This window comes from Staurois parvus, unplaced genomic scaffold (genome assembly GCF_062004578.1).
Source record: "Staurois parvus isolate SC_StPar_1 unplaced genomic scaffold, SC_StPar_1.0 ptg000682l, whole genome shotgun sequence".
Taxonomy (NCBI): Eukaryota; Metazoa; Chordata; class Amphibia; order Anura; family Ranidae; genus Staurois; species Staurois parvus.
Window position 1 is genome coordinate 10,017,664 of NW_028318478.1, and position 21,481 is coordinate 10,039,144.

The window sequence follows — 21,481 nt, forward strand, 5'->3', positions numbered from 1 at the left end:
TGAAGACCTCTGATCTATATCATTCAACAGAAGAATGGAACTGCTACTCTTGCCATGCCCCGCTAATGCGTTTCATCCTCCCACTGGCTTAATTGTACCTCTGCATAACAAGCAGCAAAATGGACATATAACATAATAGTGTCACCTAACTGACTTGGTGTGGACTAGCTGAGCAGATCTGTAAACTCTATGGCAGGTAGTGTAAACATTGGGTCATGGGATTGGTGCTTATAACCTTTTTAGAAATTCTAACAGTGATTTTGGGGATGTCAGCAAACGATTAACTGGGGCGAATACTGTAGTCGATAATGTTGTATAGCAGGAAATAGACATAAAAAGGGGCAGCTGCTCTTGCAGAAATAGCATACCATTGGTGCTTTTTAAGTTCCTGATAATGACAGATTGGCCAGGTGGCATCTTGGAAATATGGCAGGTTGAAACAGAGAGCAACAGTATCAAAGGGAGGTGATTTCATTTTTTATTTTGGACATAGTCTATTTTTAGTCTGTGTTTACTGCAGACTTGTGAAACTGCTTATTGATTTGTATCAGTTACAGTATATATGATATAAAGTCAGTTTTTATAGGAAGCTCCTCTAACAAATGTGTTGTAAAAAACTTTTAGCTATGAGAAGAGATAATTCTTCCTTCAGGGCACATTTTTCAGATGTGAAAACATAAAGTATATGTTAAAGCGACACTAAACTTGGGGTGAAAAAATTCTATTCAAGGTACGTATTCTTAACTCATAGAGGAACGTAGCCACCTTCCCTTGCACACCCCTTAGATATACTAGGGACTATGGGATTTGTAGTGCATAGAGGGAAAAGGTGAGGTTTAGGAGTACACAGAGGGTGTTACTAGGAGGCAGAAAAATACAGTAAGAAACACTTTCATGAAAAATAGGAAACAGAGCCACTAAAATGTTAGTAAAGGATAAATACAGGGTGCAGCAACATAACCTCCTTTTTTCAAAACGCAATAAAACCCATTTTATGAATCGGAATTGTTTTTATTGTCTTTAATAATGTAGGTACATATCTAAAGTTCTGTTTTACACAGTTTTGAAAATCATATCAGGTAGGTGACGCCCCCCATTGTCCATACACTGAATACGTGAATTCAGACCGGTATGTGAACATGTTGGAGGAATTTGTTTTTCCACGACTTGATGAATTGGACTTAGGGGACATTTGGTTCCAACAGGACAGAGCAACGGCTCACACTTCAAGAGCATCAATGGCTGTTTTAAGGGAACACTTTCCGGAGCGCCTCATCTCAATAAGGGGCAATTTGGAGTGGCCAGCCCGCTCCCCCGATTTGGCCCCTTGTGATTTGGCCCCTTGTGACTTTTTTTGTGGGGTTTTTTGAAATCCCGCATTTATGTAAACCGTCCAAGGACCCTACAAGACCTGAAGGACAACATCCGCGCAGAAATTGCCAACATACCCGCTGCTATGCTGGTAAGGGTCATGAAAAATGCCAGAAATCGGCTTATTCAGTGTATGGACAATGTGGGGTGTCACCTACCTGATATGATTTTCAAAACTGTGTAAAACAGAACTTTAGATATGTACCTACATTATTAAAGACAATAAAAACAATTCTGATTCATAAAATGGGTTTTATTGCATTTTGAAAAAAGGAAGTTATGTTGCTGCACCCTGTATAACAATTTTTTTAACATTTTTCTCCCCCCCTCCTACCTATCCTACATACCCTGTTCTTACCATTTTTTTTAACTACCTCAATACTGCTGTATGGCCTCATATTGAAGTGGTCATACCAGGATCATGGCTGATTTTTTGTTTTTTTTAAGTGATCCCAGCAGTAATATAGCCTAGTGATCACTTTTACAGGCAGCAGAAGGGGGTCCCCCCCTACTGTCGTATTGCGGAGCCCGGTACCAATGCGACCTCCCTGATTGCAATCACTGTGCAGAGTGGAAGGAATGGAAGTTTCTTCCCCCCTTCTGTGACATCAGAAACTGGAAAAGGCAAGGATTTAGTCACTTCATTACTGGCTTGCAAAGCAGCTCATCAAATCAAACTTGGTTTGATCAGCTGTTTTGGAGGTTTAAAGTGAAATATGGAGACCTCATATACCCCAGATCTCTCCAAACAGGCCTGTCCTGACCCATGCTATCACAAGGGATGTTGTTCATGCATAATTGTTTTTAATCAAACAGCAGGCTGATAAAAAAAAAAGCAAATGGCTTCCCCCATCCATACAGCCGAGGTGGATGGGGGAATCTTGCTTGGGTATTGTATTCTGACAGTGGGGACTCTTTTGCTGTCAGAATGCAAGTGTACAATCCAAATGCACATGTTCCTGCGTTAAAAATGGCTGTGTGTATAAGTGGGTGCTGCAGTGACCATTAGAAACGAACAGAATCAGCAAGGGAAAATGTCACCAGAACACTGAGGATCACCAATATGGTGTCACATGCCTGATTAAGGGGTCCTGCGAGACTCCGAAACGTTGCCTTGCTGTAACTATGTGATCATTAAAACTTTTGGACCCATATTAGTGATCCTCGGTGTGCTGGTGACATGTTTTCTCTTCTGCTGTCAGAACACACTGTTTAGTGCTGCAGCTGATTGGCCTCAGCACTGATGGAACAAAGGTTTTTCAACAGTTCTGGTCGAAAGGAGTCTATCATTAGATCAACTACTCTTGAACAGAAATGGTCATAGAAGGATCAAAACTTGAAGGCTCTGCTAAACCAGCCAAATTTCGATTGATCTATGGCTAGATTAACAAAGCACATCACAACAACTGTAAATTCCCAGAGCTGTGACTTTACCTAAAGGTTCCCATGGCACATCGGTTGTTGGCGCTCCCTCCTCTCCCCTGCAGCAGCTGCTCACTGACACACAGGAGTTGGAGCTACGGGATCATGTGACCAGAATGGACTCATATCACAATTACTTGCATCTCTTTTTATACAGGGTATGCTGGATAGGTAGGAAGAGAAGAGAGGGAACATTTTTAAGAATAGTTATGTCTCAGTCTTATCTTCTATAAGACTAGTGCTTAAGTAATGGAAGTATAAAGCTTATTTTTGTAGAATAAGGATATCAAAGTGTTGCTTTAAATTTTACTTGGCCGTCTTTCTACAGAGTTTTTAGCTTGCGGAATAAGACAGATTATAATGTGGCAGTTACTGGAGTTTCTATTTCCCAGAATAAAACTGTTTCTATAGAAAAACACTCTTTAAACTGCCTTCACCTGTTTCATTCAAACATGTCTACAGATCTGTAATTATGTAAAATTATTTGCACTTTATATACCAACATGCATTGTGTCTGATTTTGCCTTTGAGCCTTTCAACATCTTTATAGGGCACAAGTGTATATCATTTGACATCTTACGTCATGGGTTAATTAAAATACAGGCCTCCCGTATGTTTACATGAGGTCATTAATTGTATGGATGGGTCTTTTTTTCCAAATGATGGAAACGGAAAGAAAAAGAGTCTGGCATATCAAATGGCAGATACAGGAACCTGGGCTGTTATCGTATAACCAAGGTCATTCAGGAGCCGAATGAAACACATTTATGTTTATTTAATTCCGCCATCAGATTACATTGCTGACTGCTATTATTACAGACTGCCTTACGATTAGTGCATAAATTCTTGGGCACATTTCCAACGGGATGTTAATACAAAGATGAAATTACTAGTTTGCAGAACTGATGAAGTCTTCTAAATATTTACACACATTCCTAAAATGTATTGGCTTGTTTAAGTCGAGAAAGAACTCTGTGTAATATAATGCTGTTTATTTTATTATAATTTATTAACGGCGTAATGTGACTATATTTCAGAGTAATGCACAGTAGTTAAGGTTCCTGTTTTCTCCCAAAAGTCAGTTTTTGCACTAAGCAATAACTTGTTATTTTCATAAATGCGAGCTGCTTCTAGGTTAATAGGCTTACTGAAAAACAGACACCTGGTACTAGACATGAAATATCAGTCTGCTCTGCGCCAGTCTGCCGATGGGGGATAGGGGTTGAATTTTGATGTAGTTACCTATCTCTACCCATTTTATTATCCAAAAAAATCAAGATTGGCAAATGTTTAAACCTAAACTACACACAGTCAGATAAATATACAGTTGAAATACATAGATGAATTGTTTTCCTTCACTAAGCACTTGTAATTTAAAGTATATGTGAACCCTCACCTTGTAAGACAACCCATGCAGTTTTAAATAGAAATGAAAGGCAACAGTATATATACAAAAAAACATTATAAATACTTTTTTCCCTTTTATAAGTGATCACATATCCCCCGTTCTCCATTGCATAAGGAGCTTAGAGAGCTGGGGGAGGAGAAACAGCAGTACACTGATCTTCCCAATGGCTGTGCAGAGGGGGGGGTGTCAGCAAAAGTCTGACCATTGGAGGAGAGCAGGTCCAGTTCTGAGCACAACCAGAAAACCAACCATACTGTGCTTTCATGCCTAGTGTAGTCGGTTTTTAATAGGAAAGCAGGGAAACTGGCAAGAACACCAGGGATTTGACACAAAGGAAGCAATACAAAGAGAACAGGATACTTTTTCATACAAGTACATGGCACATATCAGGAGTATGAAATGCTGGGTTTATATATTCCTTAAAGTCCATCAGGTCTATGATTCAGGTACCTAGGCCAGCATATCTAGGTCAGTAACTTAAAGCTGAAGTTTAGTTACTTTCTTTTTTTTATTAATCAACATCAGAGATGGTACTTACAAGAACTGAGAATTGACCTTTTTGGTGGCAGCTGCTATGTTAGTTGACATCTTCAGTTCTTTGCCCCCCTGGATCCCCCTATAGCTGTGATCTGCTGGAGCTGTGGAGGTAAATATGAGCAGCTGGACATGTTTCCACAGTAACCTAACTACATCGCTTAATTGAAAACTTACAGCTGAAATTTAGTGATAGACCTATCACAAGCATGGCACTAGAATGGCTTTTGTGAATGGAGGAGGGGGATAGAATGGGTGAGCAGTTGGTACTTTTAATATGTGTTTGTGACAGGTCCAGTCGCTAGAAATGTGCACAGGGGAAATTTTTGTTTCGTTTCAGATGCACTCATTAATTGAAGAATTTTTTGTCATATTCTTTATGTTAATTCATTGTCAGAATTCAAACGTACCCCTGTTAATTCACAAAAAAAATTAAAAAGTAGATACAAACACACACACAGTTTTTGACAAGTCCTTTATTCAAATAATGTTCCTTGAAGTAGATTCAATGTCAATCACGATGAACACTGACCTATACCAAATTAAAAAACAAAAAAAAGCCCTTCCACTGGGTGACCTTGCCCCTTGGCATGGGGTTCCCCTCAAAATCCATACCAGACCTGGAGGGTCTGGCATGGAGTAAGAAGGACCCCCATGCTGTTTTTTTTTTTTCTATTGTTTGTTTACATTCTGCTATCAGTGGGGAATATCAATGACAGCAGATGAGTTATGGTTTGTTAAGGACATGGCACCCACCTGCAGATCACTTGCCCAGCTACATGCCTTTTCCAGCATGGCTTTCTTAAGCTTTCGGGGGGAGAGAAGTAGAGAAGCGTATTTTTCCTGGGCATCTCCAAGGAGTTAAAGGGTCCTGAGCGTGGTGAGTAAATGGGCACTGTATTACAGAGATAATAATGGTGCTATGGGCCGATGATAACTGGGTTGCTGTGAGATTATAATGGTCCTACACGTAGGTGATAACAGTGCTGCTGTGAATATAATTAGGGTGATTGGGGATATTGCAGTGTTGATGATGGTATGTGAGGTATGTCAGTACGTGAAAATGATAAAGGTTATGCTCACCTCCACTCCAGTGCTGCAACGTCCTCAGCTCCCTTACCAGCAGCTGGCATTTCAGCCCGTCTTCTTCTGGGTACCGATCTTTAGCTGGGAGTTCATTCATCTCAGTAGGTGCTAAAATGTATTTATTTATTCTCTGTATTATTTAGTCTCTATAAGTATTTATTTCCTATGATCATCAGCTCCATCTAGTGGCCAAAATGCAGTATTTTTCTGATTCACCTGTAATTATTTTCTGAAAAGCATTGAATAAAATAGCTTAATAACATTTGTTTTGCCCCACTTCGCACCAGAACAAATGTTAATGCAGTTTCACAGGACAAATAGCTCTGTACAATTTTCATAAATGCATCTCCTAATGTCTATTTCCAGTCACAGAATCCACAGGTGTATTACTCTTACTCTGCATGTCCCAAGGGTGTCACAGTTTGCAGATTGAAATTACAGGGGACTAAAGCAGGTTTGAATAATGTGTGTTTATTACAGAATTTGTGTCTGCAAGAGCAATACAGCCACTGCAGCTAAGGAAAGGTACTGCAATAAAATAAGTTGATTAATTAGTTGCTCGTGTCACTGGCAGTGAAAGGAGTTGCCTTTCTGTTGCCTAGTACCGTAATAATATCACCATGACCCTGTCTCATCGAATCTTCTCCTTGTCTCTGATGACGTTCCCAGCTAACACACTGATCTGCTGTGCTTTGTACATCAGGGGACTCCTTCGCTCCCTGTCTTCCTCACTTATATATCAGTGTGACAGACAGAAGGGCACATGCTTCTTGATCTGAGGTGCTAAGGATTTGCATAGAAAGGGATTCAGAGGGGGACATACACTGCTATTGCGGAGGGAGAGAATCCATGTGGGAGGTGGTGGCAGGAAATACAGAATGGGCAATGTAATAAAGACAAGCAATGTCACTAAACATCTATTCTGCAATAGGGATAGAATACTCAATATTTACAGGTGACATTAAAGTGGAACTAATAGCAAATATTTTTTTCATTTTGGATAGAGTAAGGGAGGGTCTTAAGTCAAGTAAGGTTTTTTTTTTTTGCCTCCTCTGACCCATTGGGGAGTTTTCCCTTCATGTCCAGCTAGAACAGTGAAAGGAAAATTGTGGGATTCCCCTGGATGCCACCAGGGTCACCAGAACTACTTTTTCTATTGGACAAATTGCCTTTCATTCCTGTTCTGGTGACAACCCAAAATTTGGCACGTTCCTTCTCGTTGATGGTAAACAGGGCAAATACATGTAGAACACCCCCTAAGAAGGTAGAAATTTTCCTATTTCTACCACTGGCTGAGAAAACAGTCTAGGGGTACTTTTTAGGGTTTTTATTGGGAACAATGTACTTAGATAGGGATAAGGAACATGGGATACCCCAGAACTGTAGAACTGTATAACTTGTGGACTCCTCAATTTCTGACTGTACTTCACAGAACTGCTGGCTGCACTGCCCAGACAACTGGATGTCCCACAGGATCTCTTATGCTGTAAAGTGACCTATACTCCTTCCAGAGTTAAACAAAGTTACAAACAGGCACTTTTTCTCCAGCACTGGGGGTCAGCAGGATTATTGGTTGCCTCCTGCCGATATCCACCATGCTCTTTCCAGTGAGTGAAATGTAGGCTCACACAACCATAGGACAGCTGGACGTTTGCCCACCAACTTCCTCCCGGCTCTCTCCTGTGCGTTTCTTCAGACCCAACTTGATTCCTGGACTTGCACTTGTGAATAGCCCCTCAGCTAAGCCTATCTGGGACCTCAATGTCCTCACAAAAGCTTCTCCAACACTCCCACACAGGGGTCTCCTCCTGCAAGACTAGACCCAGGAACACTGCCCTGCTGCCTCATGCCTTAGACTACTTATGGACTCTTTCACCAAGGAATGGCTAGAGAGAGACCCATAAATATTCAGGCTGCCTACTATGTCCTTCCTTCCACTATGTTTCTAGAATCCTCTAGAAGACAAGGGGGACCTGCCAGGTGTCCTAATCCCTTTTCCCTCCATCCAAAACAAAAAAAAGGTGTTGTTCTCATCTTCCATAGGAATGAGTGGTGTTGGTAAAAATCCTTTCAAACTACAACCATATACATCTTTCTGATGTGAACTATATGATTTATTTTAGATTTAAAAGGCAATTCTACTTTTATTACAATATATATATATATAATGGAAAAAATCATCACTACAGAGTGGGGTGGCTGCACAAAATCTTGTAAATATATGTGATTTGCATTTATGGGTAGGGGGCACATGCGCCCCCATTGGTGGCTGGGGATGTCAATCACCGGGTCCTGGCCAGCGATTCCCAACCAGCACTCAGCGATTGTCAGCAAAGCTGACAGGGGAGAGACCTGTGTGTTAAAACACAGGTCTCTCTCTGATCAACATGTCTCCCAAGTAAAACACACACAGCATGCTGTTAACCCTTTCCTGCCCAGTGTCATTAGTACAGTATCAGTGCCTTTTATTAGCACTGATCACTGTATTGGTGTCACTGGGGATGTCAGTTAGTCAGTTCCCACACAGTGTCAGAATGCCCGCCACAGTCCCGCTATAAGTCGCTGATCACCCCCATTACTAGTTAAAAGAAAATAAAAATAAAAATTCCAGTATATATACACCGTCATTTTTAGACACTATAAATTTTAGGTAAACCAGTTAATATACAATTATTGGGATTTTGTTTTAGCAAAGACATGTAGCAGAATACATTTTGGCCTACATTTATGACAACGTTTGATTTTTTAAATTATTTTATTGGATATATTTTCTAGAAAAAATAAAAAATATAGGGCTTTCTTTTTCAAAATTGTCGGCCTTTTTTTATAACGCAAAAAATAAAAACCGCAGAGGTGATCAAATATCACCGCAAAAAAGCTCTATTTGTGGGGAAAAAATGACACAAATTTCATTGTACAACTTTGCATGACCACGCAATTGACAGTTAAAGTAATGCAGTGCGATATCGCAAAAAATGGCCTGATCAGGAAGGGGACATGCACTCACATTTACCTGCACCCACAGGGATGTCAAATTGGGTAATGGCTGTGTCCATGCAGCTGCTGCATCCCAATTAACATGAAGATGTTATCCAACAATGACAATGAAGTCCAATGACACAGCAGATCACCGGGTAAATACAGTTGGCAGTTATCGCGCTGTCACAGTATGAGGAAAGTACTGCCGATAACCGGCAATTGTCAGAGAACAGATCGGCACTGATGATCAGTGCCCTAATGATCAGTGCTACCCATCAGTGCCACCCTCCTGTGCCCAGCAGTGCCACCTACCTGTGCTCAGCAGTGCCACCCACCAGTGGTCAACAGTGCCACCCACCTGTGCCCAACATTGCCACCCAGCAGTGCCTCCCATCATGCCACCCATCAGTGCAGCCCAGCTGTGCCACCCATCAGTGCCCAGCAGTACCACCAATCAGTCACACCCAGCAGTGCCCCCCATCAGTTCCACACAGCAGTGCTGCCCATCAGTGCCACCAGTTAGTGCCGCTAATCAGTGCCCATCAGTGCTGCCTATCAGCGTCCATTAGTGCTGCCTATCTGTGCCAACTCACCAGTGCCCATCAGTGCTGCTTATCAGTGCAGCCTCATCAATGCACATCAGTGGAGAAAAAGTACCTGTTTGCAAAATTTTATAATAGAAACAAAGAAAAACTTTTTTTAAATTTTTTTTGTTTATAGTGCAAAAAATATAACACCCAGTGGTGATTAAATACCACCAAAAGAAAGCCCTATTTGTGAGAAAAAAATTATAAAAATGTCATATTAGTACATTGTTGCATGACCACGCAATTGTCATTCAAAGTGCCACAACGCTGAAAGCTGAAAATTGGCCTGGGCACGAAGGGGGTATAAGTGCCCAGTTGGCAAGTGGGTAAGTAGTATTCCATTTGGAAGATTTCCCCTCTATTCATATTCTGGGGAAAACCCAAAAGTTGAGTTTTTCTTTTACTTTCATTTTCATGATAATGGTAAACAGCACAGAGAGAGGATGAATCTCCCTAACAGAGGCAGAGGTAGCAATGAAAATCTAACAGGTCTTCTACTCCATCTCCACCCCCATCCAAAACAAAAGAAATGTTTTGCCTTTAGTTATACTTTACCCTAGGATTACACTTAAGAGTTTTCTGCAGCATTTTGCAGAAACGCAGTACAGTCCATTTAACATGATTTCCTATGGGTTCACCTGGTGCGTTTTTTGGAAAGGGTCAGGGACTTTCTTAATGCAAAAATTAGCATTTTTGTTTCTATAGACTTCAATGGAAACTCTGCAGAAAAGCATGTATTGCGTTTTCGCTGCGTTTTTATGCATTTTTTATGTGTTTTAAATATGCCTAGCAACAAGAAAAAAAATGCAAAACACATCAAAAACGCGGCAAAAACGCAAGTGCAAAAACACAACGCAAAATGCAATGGAGAAACGGCTGAAACACAACCTGCATAGGTGTGAACCTAGACTTAATGCTGTCTATGCCAGCAGTACAGCGCAATGTTGCTAGTTATAGGGCTAATTTCTGCTTATTTTTATGCTCTTTAACCCCTGGTTCACATCTGTGCAAAATCCGCACAAAAATCCGTGCAGCCGCACCACCCGCACAGAGGAATGCGAACCCGCAGGCGGGTGCCATTAATTCTAATAATGACACGCCGCCCGCACTGGAAATTGCAACCGAAATTGTAACCGTATTGGGAATCCCGTGCTGGCTGCGTTTTCTGAAGTGCAGGGCACAGAAGTCCATTCAAATGAATGGGCTCTCGTGCCTGCGTAAAACGTGGCGCACAGTAATGCGGAGATGTGAACCTGGCCTGCTACTGGTATCTTTGTGCCCTTATTCCATTATTTGCTCTCATGCTCATTCATGGTAAAAGACAAAAAATTATAATTTATTTTTGTTTAAAATAAAAATAGATGCTGACCTATGATGTAATTATATATCTGTTTTCATCAGTGGCGTCACTAGGGTTGGTGTCCCTTGATGCACTAAAACATGATGTCACAAACCCACCTATCTCTCCCCCCCCCCCCGCGCAATATTTTTTTGAAAATGCACCAAAGATACAGCATGAGGGACTTTTGGTGCACTTTCAGAAAATGCAGAAAAAAAACGTGCAAACTAAGACCCCCCCAGGTCAATCTATCCCCCAGTACAATATCCCCCCACCCCAGGTTGCTTTGTCTCAGGCTGCACACTCCCCCTCTCCCTACAGACCTCAGTGGCATGCATAGTGGATTTTCTCTTGCTGACATCATTGCTTCGCCTCCATTAATGTCGAACCTGCGCCCAGACAGCTGCCCGCAGCTCTTGGATGGCAACAGATTTGTATGTGACTATCTTGATTACTTGGGGAGCCACAGTCTGGCCTGAATAATGTGTCCAGGTTTCACGCATACTGAAACCCAGACACATGAATTAAAATCTGCATGAATCCTGGACAGGTGACAACCCTAGTGCCAGCTTTGTCCCCCTGCAGCACAGGATGCACATCTCGCTAGTGTATTCACCCCTTCCCCACCTGTACAAGGCTGACTGGGACTTGTAGTTCCTTATACCCTGTAAGTCATCCCCTCCCCATCCAGAGCACAATGCTATTATTACTGACTACATCCCCACACTGCACAGACAGAATGTCCCAAACCGATATCCTTCAGCCTAGGTTCACACTTATGCGTTTTCTGCAGCATTTTGCAAAAATGCACTACAGTCCATTTAACATGATTTCCTATGGGACATGTTCACATCTCATCTTTTTTGGAAAGGGTCAGGGAATGTTTTGAACGCAAAAAGTTGCTTTTTTGGTTCTATGAGCATTAATGGAAATACTTCAGAAAAGCATGTAGTGCGTTTTTGATGCATTTTAAATCTGCCTAGCAACAAAAAAAAAAAAAAAAACAAGAAAAAACACAAACCGCAGCAAAAAAGCATGTGCAAAAATGCAAAACACACTGCAGAAGCGGATCACATGCAAACTGCATAGGTGAGAACCTAGCCTTACAGTCAATGTTTAGTGATTACCCCATGAATGCAAGACACACAGACCTGAGTCTGCTCCAAGAACTTATCAATTGATGGACATCATCACCAGGTGATCACACTGCACAGGCCCACTTTGCTGCAATTGTACCCAGGTGTGGTGTGGTGTGGTGTGGTGTGGTTGGCCCCAGTCTGTCTGCACTCAACTGAAAGGGATCCATGATGATTAGAAAGGACTTTCAGACAGCTTGCTGAGGAACTCCTCTGAATTCCAGCAAAAGTTTCCATGCAAAATAGACTGTAGTGCGGCGATGCTAGGGGAGGGGCTGGATGAAGTTAGGGGAGGGGTGCAGTGGGCTGGGTGGAGTTAGGGGAGGGGTGCGGTGGGCTGGGTGGAGTTAGGGGAGGGGTGCAGTGGGCCGCGCCTCGTGAGCTTCTGAAAGAGCAAGCTGTGCTTTGTGCAATGTGTCTATAGATTCTATAGCCTGCATACCTCCAGTTATGCCCTAGTCTTGTACACTTCCCAGCTACCTGTACATAACCCAGCTACTTTCTGCCTTGGCCCGCCCACTTCCAGTCCAAGGCTGAATTTAGCCTGTCTGATGTGGGGGTGTAGTAAAAAACATCAGGGGGGGGCAGAAGATGCGAGGTCAACAGAGCAGCGTATAGAAGCCAGTAGAGCACTGTACAGGGGGGGCCAGTAGGACAGAAAGATAGGGACAGCAGTTTATAGGGCAGAGAACAGAGGCCATTAGTTTGTAGGGCAGTTTACAGCGGGTTATCAAGGCAGTGTACAGGGGTCAGCAGGACAGTGTACAGGGGGTCAGCAGGACAGTGTACAGGGGGTCAGCAGGACGGAGGATGAGAGGTCAGCAGGGAAGTGTACAAGATTCAGTAGGGCAGTGTACAGGAAGTCAGAAAGGGCACAAAATAGGGGTCAGCAGGGCAGAGGATGGGAGATCAGCAGGGGAGTGTACAAGAGTCAGTAGGGCAGTATACAGGAGATCAGTAGTGCACAGGACAGGGATCAGCAAGCAGAGGATGGGAGGTCAGCAGGGGAGTGTGTAAGAGTCAGTAGGGCAGTATACAGGGGTTCAGTAGGGCAGAAGATAGGGATCATCAGGCAGATGATGGTAGGTCAGCAGGAGAGTGTGTAAGAGTTAGTAGGGCAGTATACAGGGTTATCAGGGTAAAGACAGGGCAGTAGGGAAGACGACAGAGCAGTAGGGCAGAAAAAAGGGGGTCACCAAGGCAGAGAAAAAGGGGTCAGCAGGACAGAGCACAGTGGTCAGAAGGGCAGTGTATGGTGGTCAGCAGGATGCAAGACAGAGGTCAGCAAGGCAGGGTACAGAGGGTCAGCAGGGTAGAGGACAGGGATCAGAAGAGAAGAAGACAGGGTCAGAACTGCAATATAGCAGCTGGCTGTACATTGCAGGTAGAGGATGTGTCTGTAAGGGAATCCGATTTCAGCAATGTTTGGAGTGGGTAGGAGGAGATCTATTGACTGCCCTGTGTGTGGTGCCAGGACAAGATCATCCAGGTCCCAGGGTGAAGATGACAAACTAAGCCCCCCCATGTGTGAGCATCCTGTCTCAGCATAAATCCCCCCCCCCCTAAAAAAAAACAGAGCTAATCAGCATAACGTCTGTCTGCAAGACAGAATTCTTCCCAGACAATGCAAAAATTCCCCCTCCTCTCAGTATAAACCCCCGTCCCAGTGCAAAGCTTTGCCTCCCCAATCCCGCCACCAATTCCCCCTCCTAGCACAAATCTCCTTCACCCAAAAATCAACCCATGCACACATCTACCTTCCTCTCAAATTTCCCATCCAAGCACAAATCTCCAAATCCCCAGTCCCCCCTCTTAACCCAAATTCCCTCACCACCTCCTAGCACAAATCCCCCCAGTAATCCCCCCTCCTAACACAACCCCCCATCCCACTTCTAGCACAAATCCCCCCAATCCCCCTTCTAGCAAAACCCCCCCAGCCCCCCCTCCTAACACAAATCCCCCCACTAATCCCCCCTCCTAGCACAAACCCCCCCACTAATCCCCTCTCCTAGCACAAACCCCCCAATCCCCCCTTCTAGCACAAATCTCCCCACTAATCCCCCTTCTAGCACAAATCCCCCCTCCCCCAAATCCCCATCCTCCAATCCCCTCCCTATCACAAATTCCTCTAAATCCCTACTCCTAGCACAACCCCTTCCAAAGTATCCTTCCCAGCACAGATCCTCTCCCTTTCCAAATCCTTCGCCCCCCTCTTAGCCCAAATCCCCCACCTCCTCTTAGCACAAATAGGCACAAAATTTCCCCCAAGCCCCCCCCCCCGGCTTAAATCCCCCCAAATCCTTCTAAAAGAAATCCCTCCCCCACCACCACCATTACCCCTTCCAGCACAAATAGCCCCTTCTCATCCCAAGCATAAATTACTGTTTCCCCCCACACCTCCCCCTTCATTATGTACAATTTGCCTAAAATTGGCCCCTTGATAGCTTAATTCGTTTTCATTTTTTGGGCTTTCCTTTGTTTTTATCTGGTGATCTGGCCAGTGACTCACCTCCTGTATTAGTGTGCCCCCACTCTGGATGAAAGAACAGAGGGGGCACCTTTGGACAGCAGCACTGCTAATCTGAGGGAAGGCAGTGGCATTTGTACTAACAGATTTAGATACACTAAAGAAATTGCAACTAAACTCCAGCTAACATTTTATAAGCAGTTACAGCAAACACTTTGTTTTTCCTTTTGGGATAAAGGTTTTATATATAGTAAATAAATAAAATCTGATCATTGTAAGCACCCCTGCCAGTAGTAAATGGTTTGTCTCCGCCCTCTAACTGCTACATTTGTATGACAGCTTGTTCTGTTGAAAAACAACAGGCTTAGGCTCCATGCACACTGGGCGTTTTAATAACGCTGGTAGCGTTAGCTGTGTAAAGTCATGTTAAAAACACAAGTTTTTCAGCATTTTTGAAGTAGTATTTTGCTGCGTTTTTACACGTTTATGTTTTTTGCTAAAAAAAACTGCCAAAAAAGCTGGTTTGACGCGTTTTACCATGTTAGAGCATTTTTTACAGCTAAAAAACTCCTCTATAAACCCACTAGTTCTGTTTTTTTTCCAGCCAAACAACGCCACTGCCAAAAACCGCTGATTACAGCCTGTGTGTGCATGGACACATAGGATAACATGCTGGGGGGTTTACTGGCTGTAGAAAAAAACACCAAAAGCCAAAAACTGCAGCTGCAAAAACTTACAGTGTGCATGAGGACTTACTGGCCAGATCACAAGGTGAAAATAGAAGAAAGAGCCTAAAAAAAAAAAAACTAATGCAGTCATCACATCTAAGCCCTCATGCACACCTGATGTTTTGATAACGCTGGTAACATTAGCTGTGTAAAGTCACATTCAGCTTATTTTAGCATATTCGCATTAGTATTTAGCGGCGTTTTGCCACAATTAGCGGCTTTTTGCCACTGTTGCGTTTTTTAGAGTTTTTTAAATAACAAAAACTTTTTTTTGGTCAAAAAAAGTCCAGAAATGCTGGTTTGCAGCGTTATACCGCGTTTTGCCATGTTTTTTAGCGTTAGAGAATTTTTACAGCTTAAAAACTCCTCTAGAAACCCACTAGTTTGGGAAGGGGGGGGGGGGGTCTGCCACCAAAAAACGTTGATTACAGCCTATGTGTGCATGGACACATAGGGTAACATGCTGTGGAGTTTGACTGTAGAAAAAAACATCAAACGCCAAAAACAGCAGCTGTAGAAATGTCAAGCATGAGGGCTAAGAATCAGTAAGCTGCAATATAATAAATGTTTGCTTTTGGGTGTAATACCACTGTAATAAAAGATATGTAAAAAACATAGAAACCAGGGGACGTTTACTGCTCCCAGCTCCCTAATATAGGTTTCCAAGGCCCCAAATTACAGCACCTTATCACAAATCTGGACATGTGCAGGATCTTAGATTTGGCCATATAAAGAATGAATGTTGGTATGTATGTTTCTGTTCCCTGAGTAATCCATTTCAGATTAGAATTCAGTAGCCTGGTCCAGGGGCGGACTGACAACACATGAGGCCCCCGGGCAATAGGGGATCATGGGGCCCCTGTGTCTTTGCCCAAACTCAAAAAAGCCTATGAAAAAGGTACCAGGGGCATCTCATGGGGCCCCCTACTGACCCCGGGCCCTCGGGTAGTGCCCGAGTTTCCAAATGGTCAGTCCGCCCCTGGTCTGGTCTCATATTGAGAAGACAAGTCTACTTGGCAGGGCAAATTTCTGTTTTAGTATGTTGTCTTCTTACAGTCATGTGTGATTTTAAAAGGACAAGGGCATTTAAATGAATAATGTGTTGATGCCTTACATGTGTGGTTATTAATTCCTCTAAGTGACCCTCTATACCCAGGGAGTTCTAAGATTTGTACACAGATCTGTCGTCTGTGCTATAAAACACACATAGTTATATATGTCTAATTATATTAAATTAAGATGCAATCTTTTCATGCCAGGCCCAAAGGATCCATCTGAAAAGCCAGACGTGTCGGTGGTCTTGTGCATGTTAACACTGTGAAGAAAGGGGTAAGTCTCTCAGAGACTTAGCTGTCATATCGTTTGAATCTAATTAAGACTCATTAAAATCAAACAGTAAAGACACGAAAGTTTCGATATATGAAGCAGAGCAAAGCATATATTTGAAAGCGCTAGAAGATGCAAGATAAGAAAACATGGTTGCCTTTGATTTAAATGGCATCAACATAATATGCCGTGCAGCTGCTGATTTAAATGTCAAAACCTAAAAGATCACTTTACCTAATAAAGGTAAACAAAACAAACGGCTTTGCAACATGAGGCTGCTGATATTTGTGTCTGCGTTTGATGGGATTTGCTATTATAAAAAATAGGAGACATAAGCTGGTCCTCCTACACTAGTAGAACCTTGGACAAACATATTCATTTTCAGAATGTTCATTCAATTTTCTAATGGTTAGTGGGGTCAAATCGATATTTGGCTTCGACCTTAGAAGTCATACAAAATGAGAAATGCAGATTTTTAGGCACCATGCAGACTAATTGGGAAATGTTTGTGTCAATTTATTTCAATAACCATAAAAATACACATGCATTTGATCTAAGAATGATGCACTAGCTAAAGCCCTACTAATTTGATTGGAGTGGTAGGATGATATCTATTTATTTTTATTTATTTCAGGTATTTATATAGCGCCGTCAATTTATACAGTGCTTTACATATATATTGTACATTCACATCAGTCCCTAACCCTCAAGGGGCATACAATCTAAGGTCCCTAACTTACATTCATACATACACATACTAGGGCCAACTTAGACAGGATCTGATTAACCTACCAGCATGTCTTTGGAGTGTGGGAGGAAACTGGAGTATCCGGAGGAAACCCACACAGGCACAGGGAGAACATGCAAACTCCAGGCAGGTGGTGGCTGGGATTCAGACCAACGACCCTAGTACTGCCAGGCAGAAGTGCTAACCACTGATGGGGGGCACAGTCTCTGATGGGGTGCTGCTTCAGATTGAGTGCGGCTTCGAACGAGTGCATAGAAGAAGCAGTTAAACGCAGCAATCTAATTATGCCTTCTCTACTTTCACAGGTAAATGCTCCTTTCTCCTACCTCCACTCTTAACTCCAAAACGCATTGACTCCTGCTGCCTTCCTCCTGGGTAAATGCTCCTTTCTCCTACCTCCACTCTTAACTCCAAAACGCATTGACTCCTGCTGCCTTCCTCCTGGGTAAATGCTCCTTTCTCCTACCTCCACTCTGAACTCCAAAACGCATTGACTCCTGCTATATTCAGAACAAATGGTGTATTTATATTTTTGTATATGTTGATCAGCTCTCACCTTCAGTTGCACCCTTTTACGACTGGTGTCTGTTTCCTGAGAGAATCATCCCCCACTCCTCATGTGATCTTTATCAGCTTCTAATTGGGGTGGAGTTGAATGCTCATTTGAGCATCTCCCTATAAATTTAGATCAGCTCATGGGGGAGATCTCTGATGGGGGGCACAGTCTCTGATGGGGTGCTGCTTCAGATTGAGTGCGGCTTCGAATGAGTGCATAGAAGAAGCAGTTAAACGCAGCAATTGAACTAAAGCAGGAGAACCCAAGCAGCAGGAAGACACAACAACAGTAAGAAGCTCTACTGCATGCTGGAAGACTGCAAGCAAACACCCTGGGAAACCTCTTACATGCCTGAGACCCACTCTGTGTGCCTTTATATAATACGCTCCTCTTCTCATCATATTACTACCCTCTGTTCCCAAATCTCATTTCTCTACCCCTCTGCTCCACCCCACAACCTGTACATCTCCCCCTCACTGCTATCATCTCCCTACTACTGCTCTCTTCACCTCCCCAAAATGTCTCCTCCACTCCTCCTTCTCATTTTCCTCTCCTCCGTTCCCAAATTCCATTCACTTTATCCCTCTGCCCCTCCCAAACATTTGTATATCGTGTCCTCACTGCTTCCCTCACCCCTCTATGGCACCCACCACCTCCTCCTATTACTCCTCTCTCCCACTGACCCCAACACCTCCACTAGGAGTTTCTCACGCTCCTGCACATCCTGCTCCCATGCCACCTTTCTCACCCTTCTCCTCCTCCTAGCCGCGGGGGACATCTCCCCGAATCCTGGCCCTCCACCTCCCTCACCCGCTCAACACCCTCCCACCTCCACGTCCTACTGCAACCCCCGCAACTTAGTATCTGTCCCTCTGCTCCCTAAAATCTCCCCCCCGTTTTCATGTGCACTCCTGAACGCCCGTTCGGTGTGCAACAAGCTTACCGCCATCCACGACCTCTTTGTTTCCCGCTCCCTCAACCTCTTAGCGATTACGGAAACCTGGATCCAGCCCACTGATTCTACCTCCCCTGCTGCACTCTCCTACGGAGGTCTCACCTGGACCCACTCACCCAGGCCTAACGGTCGTAAAGGTGGTGGGGTTGGTCTGCTCCTGTCACCGCAGAGCACCTTCCGAGTCCTCCCAAACCCCCCCTCCCTATCCTTCTCCTCCTTCGAGGCCCACTGCCTCCAACTATTCTCCCCAACCCCCCTGAAGATTGCTGTGATATACCGGCCTCCTGGATCCATACCCCGCTTCCTAGATGACTTCTCCTCCTGGCTACCCTTCTTCCTCTCCTCTGAGCTACCCACCATAATTCTTGGGGATTTCAACATCCCTGTCAACCTCGACAACCCGGACACAGCCCGTCTCCTCCACCTAACCTCCTCCTTTGCACTTGCACAGTGCATACAATCCACCACCCACTCCGACGGAAATATCCTTGATCTTGTCTTCTCCAACCGATGCGCTCCCCACAACCTCACTAACACCCCCTTCCCTCTCTCTGACCACAACCTGATAACCTTCTCTATCTCCTCGTCCTCCAACGCCTACCCCTCCAAATGTCACACTACTACCAGCCGTAACCTCCGCAACCTTAATCCTGCCTCCCTCCACTCTGCAGCTGATCAACTCCACGACCGCATCCTCCCCCTGTCCTGCCCCGACTTGGCTTTGACCGTCTACAACAACGCGCTCTCAACAGCCCTTGACTCACTAGCGCCTTTAACCACACGCAACATCAGACCCCGACCGCTCCAGCCCTGGCAGACTGATCACACCAAAACCCTCAAACGACAAAGTCGTGCCCTGGAGCGACTATGGCGCAAAACCAAATCCAAACAAGCCTTCACCCGCTACAAATCTGCCTTCCGCACCTACACCTCCTCCCTCCATGCTGCCAAACAGGCCTACTTCTTGACCCTCATCAAGGCCCTCTCCTCCAATCCTCGCCGACTCTTCTCTGCCTTCAACTCTCTACTCTCTCCACCCCCACCTCCACCCAGCACCTCACTCACTGCCCTTGAGATTGCCAATCACTTCAAAAACAAAATTGACACAATTCGCAAGGACATTGCCGCAACTCACACGCCCTCTCAACCTGTCCCCTCTCACACAGCTACCCCCTTATCCCCACTCCCCCTCGACTTAACCCGCAGGGATTTCGTCGCTGCTCAAACTCTCTCCAACCCCCTTCACCCTCACTCAGCTACCCCCTCATCACCCCTATCCCACGGCCCCACCACTGCTCTGACCTCCTCTTCCACCCCACCCTACATTCCTCATACTGAAGCTCCCCCAACACTCCGCACCTTTGACCTTACTACCATCGAGGAAGTCTCCAAGATCCTCTCTGATGCCCGCCTCACCACCTGCCCCCTCGACCCTATCCCCTCACAACTCCTACGACCTTCCTCCTCCTCCATCCTACGCTCCCTCACCCACATCTTCAATCTCTCCCTCTCCTCAGGCACTTTCCCCTCCCCTCTGAAACATGCACACATCACCCCCATACTTAAAAAGCCCTCCCTGGACCCCAATGACCCGAACAACCTCAGACCCATCTCCCTGCTCCCATTTACATCTAAACTCCTCGAGCGCCTAGTCTACACCCGCCTATGCTCTCACCTCAACGACAACAACCTCCTCGATCCCCTACAGTCCGGCTTCCGTCCCCTACACTCCACCGAAACTGCCTTACTCAAACTCTCCAACGACCTGCTAACCGCCAAAGCTAATGGACACTATTCAGTGCTCCTACTCCTTGACCTCTCTGCGGCCTTCGACACAGTCGACCACCCCCTCCTCCTCAAAAAACTACACTCCCTCGGCCTCAGAGATTCTGCTCTCTCCTGGCTCTCATCCTACCTGTCACAACGCTCCTTCAGCGTTACCTATAATGCTACCACCTCCCCCTCACTCCCCCTCTCTGTTGGGGTCCCTCAAGGCTCTGTCCTCGGGCCCCTTCTCTTCTCCATCTATACCTCCTCCCTTGGCCAACTCATACACTCTCACGGCTTCAACTACCACCTCTATGCCGACGACACACAAATCTATCTCTCAACCCCCCACCTCACCCCCTTGGTCTCAGCCCGAATCACACACCTACTGAGCGACATATCAGACTGGATGTCGCTCCACTTCCTTAAATTGAACCTCTCCAAAACCGAGTTTCTTGTCTTCCCCCCAGCCCGGACACCACCCCCCATTGATTTCTCCGTCACATCCAACAACGCTACCATCAAACCCGCCCCGCAGGCCAGAGTACTGGGTGTCATTCTGGACTCCAACCTATCCTTCCAGCCCCAAGTCCAATCTTTAACAAACTCGTGCAGACTCCACCTCCGCAACATCGCCAAAATCCGCACGTTCCTAACCCCAGAAACCACTAAACAGCTCATCCACTCTCTCATCATATCACGACTCGACTACTGCAACTCCCTCCTCACTGGCCTGCCTCGCCGCTGGCTATCCCCTCTTCAGTCCATTCTGAACATGGCTGCCAGACTCATTCACCTTTCCAACCGCTCTGTCTCCGCCACCCCCCTCTGCCAATCCCTCCACTGGCTTCCGATTGCGCAACGGATCAAATTCAAAATCCTAACGCTGACGTACAAAGCTGTCCACCATACTGCCCCGTACTACATCTCTGACCTAATATCCAAGTACCGCCCAACACGCACACTCCGCTCCTCACAAGACCTCCTTCTCTCTAGTTCCCTGGTCTCCTCCTCCCATGCCCGCCTCCAGGACTTCTCCAGGGTGTCACCCATCCTCTGGAACTCCCTGCCC